The 20713-nt window shown below is 43.6% G+C and overlaps 1 protein-coding gene across 1 annotated transcript in view; it reads right to left on the reverse strand.

The window, feature by feature from the left end:
- The window catches only part of LOC147575688 (uncharacterized), a 140538-nt gene that overhangs the window by 37017 nt on the left and 82808 nt on the right, over positions 1 to 20713 (reverse strand). The window contains exons 7-8 of the mRNA XM_086683223.1: positions 2469 to 2665; positions 1795 to 1930 (exon numbers count right to left, since the gene is read on the reverse strand). The gene's annotated coding sequence lies outside the window, so the exon portion shown is untranslated. The remainder of the gene's footprint in view (positions 1 to 1794; positions 1931 to 2468; positions 2666 to 20713) is intronic.

The following is a 20713-nucleotide window of genomic DNA, read 5'->3' on the forward strand; positions in this document are numbered from 1 at the left end:
ACAGAATTTACCATGGATATTTCTTTTTTTTTAACATTTATTTATTACTGAGAAACAGAAAGACACAGAGCATGAGCATAGAAGGGGCAGAGAGAAGGGGAGACCCAGACTCCCAAGCAGGCTCCAGGCCCTGAGCTGTCAGCACAGAACCCAGTGCAGGGTTCGAACCCACAAACTGTGAGATCGTGACCTGAGCCGAAGTCAGACGCTTAACCGACTGAGCCACCCAGGTGCCCCTAGCATGGATATTTCTAATAAAAATTTTTAATCTTGGAATTGTAACTCTTAAACATGTTTGGCTGTATACCCGGTCTATATTTTTTTGTTTTTGGTTTTTTAATTAATGTCAATATATTAAGCTAGCCTCACTATTCAAGGCAATCAAAATGAATTGCAGTATCATAGGCCCACGGGCACCTGTATCCTTGGATAACTGGGTATTTGATGTTGTTCCCCTAATCAATTGTTCTTACAAGAGTTTCCAAAATGCCGCCAAGTTGTGCTACTTTCTAGATGCCTTATTATTATACCCTCAATCATGGCAACATTGAATCACTGACTTGGTTTACTTTCTGTTCCTTACTGGGATCTGGCACGACATCAAAGGGCAATCAATAAAACAAGCTTACGACGCTTAAGACACTTTCCTAAGATCCCAGACTCTAAGAACTGACCCCAGCTTTCAAGTCCAGAATGTGAGTTCTAACTATCACATGAAGGGCAAGACACACAGAGGGGTCACTGTGGTCCCGAACTGCACACTAACCCCCTGGTTAATGCTGCAGTCATGTTGCTCCCCATTAAAGGTCTCTGGTCAGTACTCAGTCTCCTTCGTTCTGACCAGAGGCAAAGACAGCTTTTCACTGTTACATCTTTGTTTTTGCCTTGGCTAATGAAGGTTCATTGACAAAAGGGTTTTGTTTTTGTTTTTGTTTTTTACTCCCCCCCCCCTAAAATAACTAAGTGGCATTGAAAACAAATTTATTCTTTGTCAAAAGTATATTCTTCAAAACATACATTTTATATTTTTAAAAAACATGGTATTAACACTAGGCTATCTAAGTACTCAATCAAGAGTCAATGTTTTAACCTAAGTTATAATATTCACTGCCTGCTTAAGTCTGCAAGATTTTATTTAGTGTCTCTGTTAAACGTTTTTGATTTCTAAGATTTGTGTCTGTCGTATACTAGTGTTGTGAATTTTGACCATGAAGCTGAACATTTGGTGGAGGCTGAGACTATGTCTCTTTTTTATATTTATGTCATTTATCCCATCAAGTAACTCACCTGCCACATGACAAACGCACAGCCTATGTTTGCTGAATGAATGTTAAAATAAGGCATGCTAGCCGCAAAGACCAAAGGAGTGAATGGATTTGAGTACACCCTGACTATCACAAACTGACACGTACCTGCCAGGTATTATTTTGAAAAGCATTATTGTGACCTGTCAGGAGAGGACATGCCAGTGGACCAGAACACCAAAATGTCTCAAACATACGCCGCTACAAAAGGGGGTCCATTTCTTCGCGGTGATTTGATTTACATATGAGTTTACAAAGACAGTTGGAACGAAAGACGTGTAAAATGGCTTTCTGTGGTTCAAGTTCTCCCAACTCTCCGTTCTCAGAGATGAACTGAATCAGAATGCTGTCACACCAGCACTTTCTCACTGGCCTGCGCTGGAGCCTCAGAACTATCAGTGGCACCCAGGCCCAGAATGCTCACTGATTCCTGTCTCCACAAGCCACCTGCTAGGAGCGCGGTTCTCTGCTTCGGTATATTGCCTCTTACCTGCGTGGGAGCTGCACTTCACCCAGCATCTTATGAATGATTCTTTTACGTGCTTGCTTCCCAAATTAGATCCCAATAATCCTACTTCTCTTTCCATACTGTGTTGGTGTTTATTCGTCTAGATTTAAAAATTCACCTAAGTAAAAGAAAAAAGAAAAAAAGGAAAAAAAAGAAATCACATATATAAGATAATTGCCAAAAGAACCCAAATTCTTGATATTATAAAACTGAGACAGGGACGCCTGGGTGGCTCCGTCGGGTGAGCATCTGACTTCGGCTCAGGTCATGATCTCACAGTCCATGAGTTCGGGCCCCACATAGGGCTCCATGTGGACAGCTCAGAGGCTGGAGCCTGTTTTGAATTCTCTCTCTCTCTCTCTCTCTCTCTCTCTCTCTTTCTGTTCCTCCCCTGCTCATGTTCTGTCTCTTCCTCTCAAAAATAATAAATGGTATTAAAAATTTTTAAAGCATAAAATAAAACTGAAACAGAATCATTAGTTAGTACCAGAGTGAGAAATGTAACCTGACTTCACATTGGAGGTGTTCGTCCTTTGCATTTAAAAGGGATCTCACAATTGGGCCTCAGTTCTGTAGACTAACTCATAATTATGCTAAACCTTTCATCAGCGCATCTATCACAGAAGGTGAGAAAGCATCCCTTTCACTTCATTTACCAGCATTCAAGTACTCCGGTATAATTCCACGGGCAGAGTGGGTACTCAAGAAGCATATGGGTGGATGAGGATGCTTACTGCCTCTGCCGTAGGCGCATCGCAGGACCTGCCACAAAATTGTCACATGACTTCTTGAAAGCTATAGCCAGCCTTGTCTTCGGACACATTCTTACAGAGTATGAAATGTGCCATGATCTCTACACAGAAAGAGAAATGGGAATGTGATATATAAGATAGGGAGGAAAACTTCTTTGTTTTTTAATTACCTCCCATCTCTAGTGAGGAGGAAAAGGAAATGAAGGGTAACACCTCTTAATACATCTCTTGGTATCATCCTTGCTCTTAGATGGGACAGACAGAATGTTCTACTCATGCTGTAACAAATTTAAAGGTAATATAATTCCATAGTCAACAAGTGCATAGCAAATCATACTACAACTGTACTGAATTTTTTATGTAAGATAAGAAGAAATATATATGAAAACAGAAAACAAAGTACAAATACACCAGCCCACACAGAGCTGACATGTTATAGGAATAAAAATCTGATCTTTTGACTTTTAAGGACCAAGACTTTTAAAATGATGCTATGTTTTGTAACCATATGACAAGGTATGGAAATCAATCTCATATTTCAGGAATAGACATTTTAATATCCAAATCATTCTACAGTATCCCAAGTGAGTGCATTGATAAAGGTGTTGTGCTTCCAGCCCCAGGAACTTCTGGTTTCACAAACTTGCAACTTTTTATAAATATTTGCCCAGATCCAATGGAAATGCCTACTTTAAAATGAGCTTATTAAAGTCTTTATGCCAGCAGACCCATGGATTTTCTCCCACTGGGGGATGACTAGAATTGTAATAAGTTAAATTTCAGGGGTTCACGGTTTATAATCTTTTTCTTATGCTTCTCTACCCTAAAAGCATTTCTTTCCATGTGACAACATAAAAGATATGTTAGGTGTATTAGCCAGCTTTTGATGCAGTAACAAATATCTCCCAAATCTCCGTGGTTTACAACAATAAACATTTATTTCTCACTTGTGGCTTTGTGGTTCGACTGGAGGCCACGCTCCAGGGTACGAGCAGAGTTCAGGCCTGTTTTCTGTCTGCCCCATTCCACAATCCAGGGTGAGGGATAGGAAGATACCTAGGACATGATCTTTGCATGCAGAAAACAGGAGGAAAAAAACAACACACTGAACCACACAAGTACATTTAAAGCCTCTGCTCCATCCATCATTTTTCATAGTCATGCGTGTTCCAGAACAAGTTCCATGACCAGGCCAACACCCCTGTGGCAGAGAAGCATAGTCCTCCGCCTTGAGGGAAGAGAACTGAGCACCTTCAGAAAATAATATAATCAAACACAATTTGCTCCTAAAGGGTTTATTTAATTATTCATTATTAAAAAATTTTTTTTAATGTTTATTATTTATTTTTGAGAGAGAGAAACAGAGCGTGAGCAGGGGAGGGGCAGAGAGAGAGAGGGAGACACAGAATCCAAAGCAGGCTCCAGGCTCTGAGCTGTCAGCACAGAGCTTGATGCGGTGCCTGAACCCACAAACTGTGAGATCATGACCTGAGCCGAAGTCGGACGCCCAACCAACTGAGCCACCCAGGTGCCCCTATTTATTCTTTATATCTTCTTGTTTGCTAATCAACCAGAAATATGTTATACACTTCATTTCAGACTGCTTCCCGCCAAGGCAAAGAGACAAACTCATTTCTCCTACAATCTCACTTAATGCTTACGGCATCTTGACAAGGCATCCACTTACAAGGTGATCTCTGAGTCGTGCTCGCTGGTTAGATGTGTTTTTGGTAAGTGGCTGGGTCAGAAGCCCCAACCAGGGCTGTCTGACTCTGGCTCCTGTGCTGTGTCTCTCCCCTGTATTGTGTCACACTCTCACTGTATCACACCGTCCTCACACTTTACCCCAAGCCAGAGCCGGCGTACCTGGACCATCACCCCTTGGATTTGTTACAATGAAATAAAAGACATTCTCTTGTACTCACCACAGATTTGTCACATCTGCTCAGAGACATACAACATTGATTTAAATATTTAGTGATAAACAGAGCAGTTAAACCCAACACTACTTGCCAGAAAACTAAATATGCCTCTACGTAAATTCCAAAATACGTTTTTACTACTTCTGTCTTTATCTGCACCGCATTTTTTCTGCCTGAAATATAAGACTAGCAGAGAGTCTCAAGACCAAATTTAGCTTGATTGCACTTTCTGAGATTGTGACAGTTGCAGAGAATTCAAACTGCTGCTCTAAACCCTGAGTTATAGAATTCTTAGTCCATGTGTCAGGACAGATTCTTATTTAGTCTTTCCCTCTCTCTTCAATATTGGAAGAAATGATAACCAGATCATAGACAAAGTCCTTTTTATTCACTCCATCCAAGTCTGGAAAGTACCGAGTTCCCCTAAATCAGTGGTTTTATTAGCAGTGGAATCCTTTCTTCAAATGATATGTTACAGTGTGAGACATTTTCCGAATCTTTTTATGTGGACCAGAAAACTCAGGCTGCTGTTTCCTTTGCCTGCCATGACTCTTATGTCCTGGCTCCCTCTATACAAACTTAGAAGCTCAAGTCAGATGTTTTGGCCCCAGAAAAAGAAAATAGCCCCTTCTTCATATTTGCTTATATTCAGCAAGTTTGGGACATTTCACAATATGCTACGCCCAATTCTATCTTGCTTATTTCCAGTAGCAAACATTCTCTTTCTTCAAGGTAAGAATGGTTTCCCATTCACCAACATAAGCTCAACAATCCCCATAGTATCTAGTGTGGAGTAGGCTAGATGTCATCAAAGTCATTTGAATGGAGTATTCCCATATATGCTGAAATGTGGCTGACATTCTGGGCTGGCCCATGTCACCTTTGGTGGATTACTGGAAGCACAACCTGTGACCCAATTTTTCCACCAGGGAAACACTGATCGGTGCCCTGTTGCCCTTTAATTTGCAGCAAAAATTGATAGAATCCTCCTAACATTAAGGATTACAGAAACACTAGGAAAATGTCGTCAGCACTTGGAGCATTTGGTATCAGAATATGTCTCTGCCTTCTTGGCATCTAATTTGTCATTCTGTCTGTCTCCATGTTAAAGTGGAGCAGGCATTCGCTAAACTCATACAGGATTTACAAGGACTTTTGTTCAATGTGTTCCTTTGCCATTCAGTGGTTTAGCATCTTATTTTAGGAACAAGCTCCTTGTAATCAACAGACTGTGCAAAGCATCAGCAGGAAAACAGAAAGGATCATGAGGAGAAAGCAGCTATTTAAATTTCCTGCTATAGGAGTCATGTAAAACGAATTTATGGTGATAAGTGCACTTTCTCCAGAAAACGCCTTCACAAACAGCACATCACTTCCCGAGGTGACCAAGGGTCCAGAGGAACCTGGTAGCAGACCCGCCAGACTTCAGGGGCAAAGCACGGAAAGACCGCCCCCGCTCATTTTAGGGGCGTACCCATGCATTGGGAATGAATGAACCGCAGAAGAAAATTCTGGAAACTTCCAAGCTACATTTAGTGCCATACATTTTGGAAACGATAGAAACAATGTCTGCCGTTTCCAGAGTTAGCGATCCCACATTGGTGCAGATGTTGGAACACTGTTAGTCAAAGGAGAAGATAATCGCGTCTAATACAATGTAATTAATCGAATTAAAACCGTGTTTTACGTTTCCAAATAGATTTTCCTCTAAGGTGTGTCAGATCTAACTCAGCAGAAGATTGGCTCTGGCACCTACGTTTGTTACAACCAAAAATGACCTAAGCGCTGCTATCTGCTTCAAGCCCGCCATAGTGGTAACAGGTGCGGACTGAGCAGCTTGGGGCCAGGTGAAGGACCATGTCTGCAAGGACAACCTAAAATTAATCTCTCTGCCGTACGAATTAACCTGGTAATCTGCTGGGTTCAAGTGGGGGGTAGTGGATAGAATCTCCACTCTCATATGCTTTATATGTCATGTCACTCCTTGCCTTATTTTTTTTAAAAAAAATTTAATGTTTATTTTTGAGAGGGAGAAAGAGAGAGAAAGAGACAGCATGAGCAAGGGAGGGGCAGAGAAAGAGGGAGACACAGAATCCGAAGCAGGGTCCAGGCTCTGATCTGTCAGCACAGAGCCCGACATGGGGCTCGAACCCACGAACCCTGAAATCATGACCTGAGCTGAAGTCAGACACTTGCTCAACCCAACTGAACCACCCAGGCTCTCTGCCACTCCCTGCTTTAAACCCTCCATACATGCCTACTAATTTCCCATAGGATGAAACAGAAAATCAAACTATAATCCCTAGGGAGCCAAAATATGAATACCAGGTTTTAGTTTTTCCAAGACATTTTAATAACAAGTATTAGGGAAGGTCCTGATCGTAGAATAAAGCACATTCTTTTAAATTAGCTTTATTAAATGTTAATAAGTTATGTTCATGTTTCTTATTTTTCAGTTGACCAGTGAATGAAACCTTTGACATAGAACCAGACCTCCCTCATCAAGGGCTCTTTGCATATAGATGCTGGTGACTCACACACACGTCTGTTGTCAGCCAGGCTTTGTCCTGAAGCTTCCAGACACCCGTCCAAGAAGAGAAGTACTTTTCCACCGGGATGTCTCACGGTATCTTTAAATCAAGAGTCAAAAACTCAAATATTTCCCCCCCCCCAAGTTTTCTCCTCCCACGTTTCGTGGCTTAGCAGGTGGTCCCACCATCAACCCGGGTTGCAGAAGCACTTGTGGTAGGAGGGAAAACTCACTTCCTCTCCTCCAGGAACAAACCGAGCTGGTTGCTCCCTAACAACCTCTCCTCCCGGCTGCTACCACCCAGGTTCAGGCCACCAACATCTGTGACCTGGATCACAGCAGCCCCCTCTCCACCAGCATCACCGTCCACAGAGCCGCTCCCCTAAAATCGACTTTTGACAACACCCTTGTATCTTTTCAATATTAACTCTTACAATAGGTTTGTAGGTCATGTTGGGAATTAATACTCTCGCTAAAGTAAACAAGAAGAATCCCTCCGGGGTCTTACCTACTCCTACGCACAAGCTTCACCAGCGACACCCTGGAGCAATGGCCTAGGAGGAAGTGTTACTCTCGGAAGAAGGTTCCACAAGGAATATAGCTAGCGTGATTTTTCTCTTCAGAGCCAGGAAGACTGTAAACTCTGTTGAACAATAATTCAATGCTTGCTTATTAAACATTCACTATGTTAAAGCATATGAAGAAAATTAAGACACAGTCCCCAACTTCTGTGGGTTCAGGATTTAGAGGCACACACCCCCCCTAAGAGAAGACACATGGTTAGTGCCAACATATAAATGAAAGCCTCCCAGGGGATCTAGATCTGACGGGTAGGACCACGGCAATACCATCTCCATCAGGAGGTAAGATTCCAGCTGGCTTTAGAAGAGCCACAGAAATCACCATCTTGCACAAGGCATCAGAAAACTTTTCTTTCTTGAAGCACCAGCAAGGACCCCCTTCTTGGGCTCTAAAGGTGACTCTTCAGGTAGTGATACAAGGGCATCTGGGGTTCTCAATACCACAAGAAAGGGGTGCACCCAGGACATCTACTTGTAATACTCGGGGGACAACAGAAGTGAGCAGGGAGCCCTGGGAAACCACAATTGTCCCATGTGGAAGGTGAGTCCCACACCCAGGCTTCCAGGCTGCAGGAAGTGGGGGGGGACACTCTGCTGTAAGGAGGAGAGGGGGGCCAGGGCCACCCTGGGGGGGGGGGTGTGATTCACACACAGACCAGGGCTGTGCTCCCACCAACCGGGCCTCCGGCCCAAGGAAATCCCAACAGACATTGGAGCCTCTTCTCGGTCTTCGGGAGTCTGCCTTCCTCGGAACAGGAACAGGCTCCGTGCAATCAGGGGGTTCCCTCATGGCTGCCCAGGTCCTCTGTCCCCAGGCCACCACACCAGCCTAACTGCACAGACCCTCCAGATGAGGGCACAGCAGAGCTGGCTCACTTCCCCTTAAGGAGCAGCTGCCTTTGTGTGACTGGAGGGATCCTGGGTCGCACAACAGAAAGTGGCTTTGGGAAAAAAGAGACTCTTGTCAACTGCAAACCTCCTTCCCGACTGATATCACATCACACTCTCTGTGTATTAACAGCCTGTCAGATTGTATTACAGATAAGGTCTGTTTAGTCTCAGGAAGATGTTTGAGATGGTCTGGAAAAAACAGATAAGGGGGAAGCTCCTTCTTAATTACAATTGACCTACTAAGCTCCATGGATTTCCTGTCACCTCCCTTCCAGGTCGCCTTTCTTCTAACAGCCTGGGCACCACGGTCCCCCCTGCACCTGCAGAAGCTACCTGGGGAAATCTGCATGCCCCAGCTCGCCCGATGTGCATCTGGGAGGAAACCCAGAGGTCAGGGCTTCTGGAAGAGCCGTGGAGCTGGAGCTCTGAGCAGGTGACACACACAGCACAGAAGGCACAGCACAGGGCGAGCTGGCAGCGCCTTCCCCATGAGGCCGCTCACCCCTCAGTGGCCCCAGGAATAGCCCTGATGGACAGCCACTGAGCCAACACTAGGTTTGGGCTCTGAAGCGTCTCCTCGTGTCCCAGCTCTCCTGTCTTCAGCCCAAAGGGCCACCCGAGGCTTTGTTACCTGACACCCGGAGCACAAAGTGCCCAGAGGCAGTGCCACAGAGAGAAGCGTCCCACAGATCTACAAGCCGGGTGGCTGTTGTGGCTCGCGGGGAAAACACACATTCACTCACGCACATGCACACACATACCCCAAAGTGGGGAATTCGCCATCATCTCTCAGCCCTTTCATTTGTTGATTCCCTGTTGACCAAGGTGGCCTTGCTGTTCCCCTCAGCTTGACCAGCCTTCACACAGGCTCCTTCCAAGCTCTAGGCCCTGCCCTGCCCTCCTCTTCCCTCTTGAGTATTATCTTTACTTATTTATTTTTTAGAGACAGGGAGAGAACACAAGCAGGGGAGAAGGGTAGAGGGAAGAGAGATAGAATCTTTTTTTTTAAGTTTATTTATATTTATTTTGACAGACAGAGAGAGAACTGTGAGAATGGAGGAAGGCAGAGGGAGAGAGGGAAAGAGACAATCCCAAGCAGGCTCCTCACTGTCAATGCAGAGTCCAACCTGGGGCTCAATATCATGATGGTGAGGTCATGACCTGAGCCAATATCAAGACTTGGATGCTCGGGTGCCTGGGTGGCTCAATTGGTTAAGCGGGGGACCTCGGCTCAGGGATCTTGTGGTTCGTGAGTTCAAGCCCCATGTTGGGCTCTGTGCTGATAGCTCAGAGCCTGGGACCTGCTTCAGATTCTGTGTCTCCCTCTCTCTCTGACCCTTCCCCCACCTCTCTCTCTCTCTTTCAAAAATAAACATTAAAAAGAATTTTTAAAAAATAATCATGTTCTACATCAAGTAATAACTACTTTAATCATTATATTATATGCCCTGTTAAAGACAAAATAAAAATAAGGTTTTTAGGGGTGCCTGGGTGGATCGGTTAAGCACCTGATTTTGCCTCAGGTCATGATCTTAATGGTTCCTGAGTCCAAGCCCTGTGTCGGGCTCTGTGCTGACAGCTCAGAGCCTAGAGCCTGCTTCAGATTCTGTGTCTCCCTCTCTCTCTGTTCCTCCCCTGCTCATGCTCTGTCTCTGTCTCTCAAAAATAAATAAATGTAAAAAAAAGAAAAGAGTCAGATGCTTAACCAACTGAGCCACCCAGGCACCCTGAAAGAGAGAGAATCCCAAGCAGGCTCCACGCTCATGACTTGAGCCAAAATCAAGAGTCAGAAGCTCAACTGACTGAGCCACCCAGGTACCCGTTCAGCATTTATGTTTTAAAAAAAAACTTATAATTGCAAATGCTCCTTTGAGACATAATCTTTTTAAAAGGCTCATGTCTGTTTTACAACCTGGGGCTGCCTTTCTCAGGGACTTGGGTCCCTTTGAAATGTCATCATCAAGGAACATAGCTCCCCCATCCCCCAGGCTCTGTGGGAAGACAAGAGCCAAAGTCAGAGGCACCTGACTGAGCTGTAAAACTACCTTCTGATTTGAGCACGTTCATTTTTCCTTGGGGAAAGCCCAGCTGATGAACACGTGTGGCCAAGGAACCCCCACCCTAGCTCTTAAATCTGTCCAGCCTTTGTTTCAGGGGAGTTCAGCTCAGAACGAGTCCTGGCCCCCCTTTCTGTTGCAGGAGCCTTGAACGAAGTCTTCCTTCCATGTCGAACTGTGGCCAGTGCAATTTTTGCATTGATGCTATGCAAGATTTTAGAAGTTGAGATATCGTATCCTCTACAATTTCTTGGAAGAACAAAGAAACATTTGCATTACAAAACCAATTGTGTTGGTTTATATGAAACAAGAAGAAAAGGGAGACTCTTTAAATGAAAGCAGACTTTTTTTTTCTAAATAAGAGAGAACTATTTTAAAATGTCTACATACTTTCAGGATGGCTCCCAGCTTGTGAAATGAATACACAGGATTGTGAGCAGATTCCTTGGCTAAACTTGGATTCCGAAGGGCATAGATCTGCCAGGTTCTGCGAGGAATCAGGTGCACTTTGGACAGTCTGGGGCCTGGGGCTTAACTGATAACCCCGCGGCAGCCCCGGACACAGCTCTTGCAGTCACCGCCAAAGTACCCGTGAAAATGCGTAGAAGGATGAAAACTAAAAGAACATTCGCAAAACAACCAACAGGACCAGCAGTTAACCTGAGTGAATCTGTTCTCAGTATCGGAGGAATGGCCACTAACTCCAAAGGGAATCAACATAGATGAAGAAAAGAATAAAGTCAGTGGAAAACACTGGCTTTTCGGCTGGCAACGCTGGCTTTGCCTGCCGAGGACAGAGGAAGACGGTGTCCGCCCTTGGCGTCGGCCTCCAGCTCCAAAGCAGAGTCCACAGCACCCCGAGGCCAGGAAGGCCTTCGTTCCGGAGGTCCTGCTGCTAAGTCCTCTCCAGCATTGTGCTCATGGCCATCACTGCCTTTTGACTCCAACTCAGATCAGAGGCCACGCGTCTTCCTGGAAAAGGCTGGGACAAGGCAGGACACAGGGGCCCTGCATTCTGGTAGTGTGGTCTCTCACAAAGACACAGGAGGGCAGGGGCAGGAGTAGGAGTGGCGGTGTGGGCATCACTCGAAAGTGATAGTTGTGAAGAAGAGAGAGTTAGGAGGGGCAGGATGATTTCGTCTCCTGAGCTGGTTTTCACAGGACCTAGCAGGGCTCCTAGCTGAGGACTATCAAACAGGCTAGAGAGAGCATGACCCAACCACATGCATGCTGGGTACGTACGGGCCCTGAGAAACCCCCCTGGCCAAGCTCCTAAAGAATGTATTGCAGGATATTTGAATATCAAACGTGTGAAGTTCAGGAGACAGACAAGAGGAGACTATGCGGGCGGACAGGTGCCTGGACACACGTACACGCATATACCGTGTGTATCCGGGGTAGAACTCAAACAAGTTGCTGTTTCTGATGAAAAAGAGAATTAAAGTCCATGATGCAGTGGTGCCTCTGGGTTTCTTGGCCTCCGTCCCGCCCCGCCTCCTTTTCAAAGACACGTGCTGTCAACCTGCTCCTCCGGCTGGTCTGCTTCTCTCTCCCACCCCTCCTCTGGCTTCCACCACCTGTTGGTGCTTTCTTGCCTGGTGCTAACTCCATGTGGCTTTGCAGATCAAACCTCAACCACAGAATAACCATCTTCTTTACATCTCTTACTTCAAGTTACTCACAAAGACGACTTAATTAGTCACTGACCAGCCGGTGGACTGGACTGTGTGTTTCACAGCTTGGCAGCTCCAGACCACAGGGTTGGGATTATACTTCCCTTGTCAAGCTGAGCCACACCACGTAGATGATGAGGTTGGAGAGAAACTCTGGCCCATGCCATGCCCTCTGCCTCGCTGTCATTCATGACAGGAGATGATCAAAAGACATTCTCAAGGATGCACATGTTGAGAAAATACTACCCACAAACTATTCCTGAGATGCTTTGGGGAATAGACCCTATCAAAAGCAAGTGCACAAAAGTTCAGTAGGCACATCAGGAAGATGTCTCTGGAGAAACGACATTCAGGCTGACACCCAGGAAATGGGAGGAATGTGAGGGAAAGCATTTCAGGCTGAGAAAAAGGCATATGTGAAAGTTGGATGAAGGTTGGCATATCTGAGAAACTAAAATATGGCATTTACGAAGGGACCAGACATGGAGTGGCCCGAGGGCCATGGGAAGGAGTTTAAGGAAACTTGTGGTGCCCTGTGAAGTTGAGACTTTAGGGCCGTTGGGGGGCGGCGGAGACAGGGAGCCACTTAGAGGGTTGGCATCACCCAGATGACATTCACGGTCAACCACACCAAGGGTGCAACAGTGGGGATGGACAGAAATAAGCAGATATGAGAACTACACACTATAAATTACTTGAGACAGAATTGAAAGCACTTGCTCACTAACAGTTTGGATGTGGAGGGTGAGGAAGAGAGAAATCAGACAGCATGGTTCGTTCATACTAAGACATGATCTTTCTCCAATTTTACCACCTCTGGAGTCACCGTGCATCTGAAATGACTGTGTCTGGCACAGGTACAGAGCGGCTGCTGTTGCTGGGGCTGCACAGCCTACTCGCAGAAGGCCTCCAGGAGCTGGGGAAACGCCCGGAGACAATGGTGGGCTATGACTCACCTGCGCACCGTTGATTGGATGATGGTGTTGTGTGGACCACAACCACATGGGGTCTGGAGACCCAGGAGACTGTGGCTCCAGGATGTGAAAGAAATGAGGAAATCCTTACATTTATTTTACATACATTCTTATTTGTTACATACACTAACATCGGATTCTTTCAACCTGTGTTTCTAAGAGATCTAAACAAGTTTTTAATCACTATGCAAGAAAAATGCTAAGTGACAAGATGCCTTTGGGTCACAGTTCGACAGGCTTCATTTTCCTCCTTTCTGACTGGCACACAGACTAATGATCTAGTTTAAGAGTCATGGTATTTTATATTTGATGGACCAAGGTAACTCCTAAGTTGCTTGAATAACTGGGTATATGATCGTGTCATTGACTGAAGTGCAGGAGACAGAGAGACCTCAGGACACCAGAGGCGGTCACAAAGTCTCTCCGTTCACCTTTTGAAGTTAACATCACTCTAACATGAAAACCTAAAACAGATAGAAAGACCTAGGCCCTTTTACTTATATGAGAGAGGCCAACACTCTAAACAAAATACTTACAAACCCAAATCAATATAACATTAAAAATACATTACCCTGTGACCAAGTAAAAATTTAAGGACAATAGATTATTCCAAAATACATACATATAATGAATCATATCAAAAGATCCAGAAAGACACTTAGAAAAAAATATGATAAAATTAAAAATATACTCCTGGAAAAAAATTCTTTTGGGAAACCAGGAATTGTAAGATGCTTCTTTAAACAGACTATTATTAATAGCCCCTGCTATTTAAAACTCTTTTTGAAGTTCTAGCAAATTAGCAACATGTGAAACAAAATAAGAGCCGTAACTACCAAAAGCAGGGGAAAAAAATGCCTCCACACCATTTCAAACAGATTCGTGTCATGACAAGGACGAAGAGAGGGAGGACAGGGAGAAGAAGAAAAATAAATGCTTACTGAAGACTTATTATTTGTAAAACAATATGATAACCATTTCATATATACCAGTGTTCTTCAACCTTCCCCAAATCCCACAGAGTATATTAAAAATAATCTCTTCGAATTGATAAAAATGTTCAGCTATGCAGCTGAACCAAAGAAGAAAGACCAAAATCTCTTCCTATATATTGGCAATCAACTAGTAGAAAACATAATAGCAGGGCACCTGGGTGGCTCGGTTAGTTAAGCGTCCTACTCTTGATTTCCGCTTAGGTCACGATCTCGTGGTCGTGAGACAGAGCCCTGTGTGGGGCTGCAACCTCAGTGTGCAGCCTGCTTGAGATTCTCTCTCTCCCTGCCCCTCCCCCACTTGTTCTCTCTCTCTCTCTCTCTCTCTCTCTCTCTCTCTCAAAACAAATAAATCAACGTAAAAGAAAAAGAAAATGTAATAACAACAACAACAAAATCAGTTTACAGCAGCAACATTTAAAAGAAAATACCACTGAGTAAGCCTAGTAAAGAAATTAGGATTCAAAACCTTTATTTAAAAATACTTGAATAAAAAGAGAAGCATACTGTGACTTGTAATGAGAAGGCAGCACCGTGGAAGAATAAGGATTCCTCCCCAAATTAATTCACATATTGACTTTACTACCAATCAAAATCTCAATATGATTTTTAGAGAACATAATAGAATGATTATCAAGCTGATAAGAAAAAAGCCTGCACGTTAAGAATAGCAAGGCAAATTTTAGAAATTAGATGAGGGGGTAGTTTCCTACCTTATATTAAATATTTTTAACATTACAAGAGTTATGCCCAGAGTCACAGATAGGTAAATATCATAAAATCAGTAGCTCAGAAAGAAAATTACTGTGAAGTTAATTTAAATTGCTTTTGTTTCTTTTGAAACCATCAAATACTTGTGCGCACCTATGGAGCAGGTGCCGTGTCAGCTCTGGGTACACATCAGAAAACAAGAGATGCGGTTCCCAACTTCGTGAGTCTCTCTGTCTAGTGGCAAAGATAGATAGATAGCAAACAAGGGAATAATAATATATAACTTAGAATTTTTAATGCATGCTGTGAAGGAAAGAACAGGATAGAGGAGACCAAAGTAACGGGCGGGAGAAAGAACATGTTGTACGTCAGGTGGTTGGAGGCCGCTGGTGCTGGTGACCTTGAGGCAGAGCCATGAAGGACAAGGAAGGGGCGAGGTGGGTGGAGGGGGGGAAGAGCTTTCCAGGCAGAGGAGCCAGAGCAGGCCAGCACTTTGGGATGGAGCCAGCGCGGAGCACTTGAGGAGGGAAAGAAGCCATGTGTGGAATACACTGAATGTGTCAGGGGACATCTCCATAAAAGCTACCACTGAGTGGTGTGAATCAACACACACTTATCACTCTCAGTTCGGTTAAAACTGCTCTCATTCAGGTCTTCCCGGGCTAAAACCAAGGCATCAGCAGGGCTGTTCTCCTTTCTGGGGCAAAGGGAAAGCACTGGTTTCCCTGCCTTTCCCAGCTTCTGGGGGTCACCTGCACCCCTTGGCTTGTGGCCCCTTCTTCCATATTGACAACCAGCAAATGGGGTTGTCTTTCTCGTGTCCTGTTGCTCACTCTTTGCCTCTCTTCCACTTAGGAGAGCACCGTGGTCACATGACCCTGGGAATCCGGGAGAACTTCCCTCGCTTAAGGTCAGCTGATGAGCACCCCTCATTCCCCTTTCCACGTCAACTAATGCAGTCATGGGTCCCAAGGATTAGGACGTGGGCATCTGTTGGTGGCATTATTTTGCCAATGACAGCATTCAATGCCCTCATATCAACTCAAGGAGAATTTCTCTGTCTCTCTGTCTCTCTGTCTCTCTCTCTCTCTGTTTTTCTCCTTCATCCAGAGGATAAAGGTATTATCTTATTTTCTTTCCTTTTTCCTTTTAAATATTAAACATTACACATGTCTTACATTGTAGAGGAAGGTGAGTTACCAGACGCAGGTAATTCTGTTTGCAAGGAAGGAAGGGGAATGAATTTTGGATGTGCAAACAGAGGTAAGCTGCATGCTGTGCTTACAGAGTCGGTAAGAATACTCTCTCCTGGTTATCAGCAGTTTTTTTTTCAGAGACTTGATGCTCGGCTTCACTACACCAGGAATTCTTCTTGATGCTAAAGGAAAGTTTGAGGGCTGATTTGTCTTTTTTTGTTTGTTCTTTTTTTTCTAAACAGGACAAGGCATATACACACAAACACTTGTTTCTTCCCAACCTAATTCCTCTTTCTGAAGTGGCTTCAATCCCAGATTGTTGACTTCTAAACAAAAACTAATCAGTCTCTGGCAGGAAGAATTCTGCATCCCATCAGGGTGTGACAACACTCCCGGGCAACAGTGGGGAGCTGGAAAACAGTCAAGAAACAAGAGGTAAATGGGAAAGCTACCTGAATGCTACTAACAGACCCCTCCAGACACCTGCACAGACAGCTTTAGGGTCACCTCAAGACCACTTCGCTTGTCCCAGCCCAGATAAAGCATGGCAGGCGAGGAAGCCCAGCCTGGGATGGCATTGGCTCCACATGCTGGGAATTGGCCTGCTCTGCGGAGCCACGATGGAACCCAAGAAAGCTCACTCAGGAAAAGTCAGCATTTAGCAGTAGTCGCCCACAGACAACACCTGGACAGGACACCCAGGCAGAAACGTTGATAGCAACGCTAACTTCATTTTCCTCAAATTTCCGTAAAGGCTCTCTCTGATTTGTCCATTCCCACACTTAGACTCAACTCCTAGACAGAAGAGGCAGGAATGAATATGGGCTCTTTCCAGTTTTCTAATCTCTTATAACCACCTAGCACCTGACCTGTTGGTGTCTGCTTTCTCTCTTTTGTGCTTTTTGGTTTAGTCTATTTAGCTCTTTCTCTCTGGCTGTACTATTCAGAGAGAGGACTTAGCAGCAGTAAGCCATAATAGCTACCAGATATTAGCTACGACTATGTGCCTGCCTTTTATACACAACATATTTAATTCTTCCCAATAATCCCTAAAATTAAGTTAAGTCAGAACCAGAACAATGGTGTTGGAGATGGGGGAAATGAAGCGTTCTTAGAATGGTTTAGACTTTGTCCCCACCGCAACGTGATGCACCTGTATCTATTATAGCGTGAATGGCCAAAGCTCCTTGCTGATTAAAACAGCCTTACTCTGTAACCAAACTTCATACCCACCCTTTTGTGCCTTCTGATCATGTCTTTTGTATGGGGGTATCCTTTCTGTTGGAACAGAAGGCAAAGAATTATTACGTGGAACAACTCTGGCAGAAACTACCAAAGGGAAAATGTGACAATATAATTTTGGCTTAATAAAATTTATTTTAAGAAGGCATATTTATTATGTATTTTATATATGGTTTAACATAAAACTTCTATCTATTAAGTGGATATATTTTCTGAAAGTTTAACAACCAGGCAATTCAATGGTAATAAATGAATTAAAATGGAAAATAGATTCTGACCATGGTCATTCCAGCAAAACATATGTTTTCCATCTCATAACTAACTTGAAACTGACAAACCAGTAGGATGTCTGACTTGGTTGGTGAGTTACCAGGATTGACTTTACCAAAAAAGGAAGTTTTTAATTTGTGGTATTTTAGTATTTAGTTTGTGGTATTTTCTGTGGATGGAAGTGATACCTATCCAAATATGTCCCTTGAAGCTACGCTGTGCATAAATATGGATAGGTTCATGAGCTTAAGGTCAGTCACAGGAGAGGGTGGGTGTGAATAGAAGTTAGCTATCCATTACAATCCAGTGTGAGAAGTGCCATCAGGGGACCACACCACTTGTAATTCTCAAGAAATCACAGAGGACAAAAGAAATCATAGAGGAAATCATGGAGATGACAGATGGGTCATTCCAGATAGGAAGAAATAATCCAACCCCAAAACTAAGTAAAGGGAGATTGATGCAGATACCTGGCAAAGTTTCAGAAGTACTTTTAGCAGATGGTTATAAAGGTAAAAAGATGCTTACTAGGAACCAGAATGGGTTCTTCAGTAAAACCATTTTCAAAGGGCTTACTCTGCTACAAGATGCAGAGAATATAAAAGAAATCGTGTGAATTGATTTCAGCAAGACATTTGGCCAAGTTCTTTATAATATTTTAGAATCTTATAAGGAGATGTGGTTTGAAAATACTTGAGTGGGTTTATATCTGGCTGAATAAATTGAGGTAGAAAATACGATTCTTATCAACCAGAAGAGGAAGCTCCAGAGAGCAGCTGTTAGTTGGATAAAGATGTAGGAATCATCTTTATTAAATTTGCAGCTGACACAGGCTAAGACGGATGGCCAATGCCTCAAACGACACAGCCAAGATTCAAAACAATCCTGATAGACATGAATGATGGACTGACACCATTAGCATGACATTTAACAGGGGTATGTGAAATCATACTCAGACAAGACAGGAGAGACAACTAAACATCAGTGTCACTTAGAAAAAGGTGTCGATTTTGTTTTAGTTTACTAAACGCTCAAAACGGATAAACAGTATGCCATAAAAATTTTACTTTTCTCTAATAAAAGAATAATATCCAAGCAAAAGATGAAACAAAATCCTACTATGCTCTATACAGGTTTTTTTCTGCTTGGGATTCCCTCTTGTAAGAGGAACATAGAGAAATTTGCTCAGAAGAAGGTGATCATGAAGAGATCATGAAGGGATCATGACCATCCCACATGAAGAATGAAAGAAACAGGGATGGAGCAGGTCTCCAAATATTAGAAGGATTGCAGAGAGAGGGTAAAAGAATGAGCTGTTAAAATTCAGTTCTAATTGGGTTACTCTCCTTCAAATCCCTCAAGAGTTACCGACTTTCATTCAGTGTACGTTTCTTTCTTCATCCTATAAAAGCCCTTCATTGGCCTCCACATTCTGTCTTCTTCCTGCTTTCCATCCCTCTGCCATGGCCCCCCACACTGCCATATTCCAGGCTCCAGCAATTCTGAAATTCACTCAGTTCCTCAAAAACGTATTCTGCCCTGTCTTCAGGTTTCTAGGCTTGCTGTTCCTTCTGTTTCGGATTCTCTTCCTCAGTGGCTCTGCTGCACCAGAGTGCGCCTCCAAGGTCTCAGTTTGATAACTTCCTCCAAGAAGCTGAAATTGGCCTGTGGTCTCCTACATAAATATAGGCTTGGTGGGGATCTCTGCTCTCAGAACTAGGCCCCCAATCTTTGAACTAGACTCCCCACCCCCAGGGGGACTGTTTACACTGCATCCTATCATCTAAAACATCCCCCCATACATGCACACGGGCCCCTGTAAGGTCGTGAAAACAGAGGCCCAAATCTCTTGCACCACTGTATCCCCATTACCCAGGGCAGCAAAAGGACTAAACAGATAGACATTCGCTTTTCAAGACAGGGCAAATTAAGAACCCTGTGGGAAAGCCGTGGGAAAGAAAATCTTTGCTCAAATCTGGAACACACTTCCTTTCCTCTCTGCCCTGATTTCCAAGATTGAGGCAACTGTTTCCCCCCAGACCTTCCAGCTCAGCTAGTTTGTTGTCTTGTACCAACTCACCCTAGGAAGGAAAATTTGCTTGACTCTCTAGGCCCAGCACCAGACAGGCTTCTGTTCTCCGATTACTCTCTGCACTGTGGAAAACTTATAAATTAATGAAATAATTTTTATTTGATTCTTGGGGCAATTCCTTAAACAGATATGTGTTCTTTCTGAACAATTGGCAGCCCACATTCTGAATCTAAATTCCTCTCCAGGTATTGAAGTTTAGAAGGAGTAGCAAACCCATTTACAATATGCTATATTTAGCATGGCAAAAAATAAAAGACTTATTTGTTGAGAACTAATAGCTTCTCCAAAAATATACACTTCTACTTTGTAAAAACCTTGGGGGTTCACAAAGTATACTAATTAAGTGTGTGGGTCTGAAAACCTTTTATTCAGATCCTTATTTTTCCCTGTGAAGTAAGAAACCAACAGAAATAATTTACATGAATCAATAGCTTACTAGTAATCTCTAAGTCTATACTAACATAATGACGAGCATGAGTTCTATTCATAGTTTATGTCCCTAAGCATGTGTGATGTAGGACACGACAAAAGTCCCTCATGTGATGTGAGGGTTTTTCTTCCATAACTAACCTGTAGGGAAATGTCTGTTCATGTACATGCACAGTTTATTTATATCAGTATCCATTACAAATCTCACATTTCAAAAGCACATCTGGAAAGTAAGAAATACTCTTTGTCTTTTTGTCTTTCCATCTGCTTAAAGCACAGAGTATTAATTTGGAATTGGGCCCCAAAAGCAACTGAGGGAAACACATCGAAGAGATTCTGTTTTGGGTGAGCCTGTAGGACACACACTCCTCCCAGTTCTATTCCTCTATGTTCTGACTCTAATGCCCACTCGGTGGCACCAAGCCAAATTCCCTGCAAAGGTCACTCTGGGGTAAGGGTTGGGAAGCAGGAAAGAGCTTAAAAGGAGGAGAATATAATTACCAAATGTCCAGTCCATTTTATAAAAGCCTTCTAAAGCCTAATAATAAAATGTCCAGATTATAAATTGTGGGATTATCTTTTACAGCAA

Source organism: Puma concolor, chromosome D3 (genome assembly GCF_028749965.1).
Source record: "Puma concolor isolate L17-30 chromosome D3, mPumCon1.1.hap2, whole genome shotgun sequence".
Classification (NCBI taxonomy): domain Eukaryota; kingdom Metazoa; phylum Chordata; class Mammalia; order Carnivora; family Felidae; genus Puma; species Puma concolor.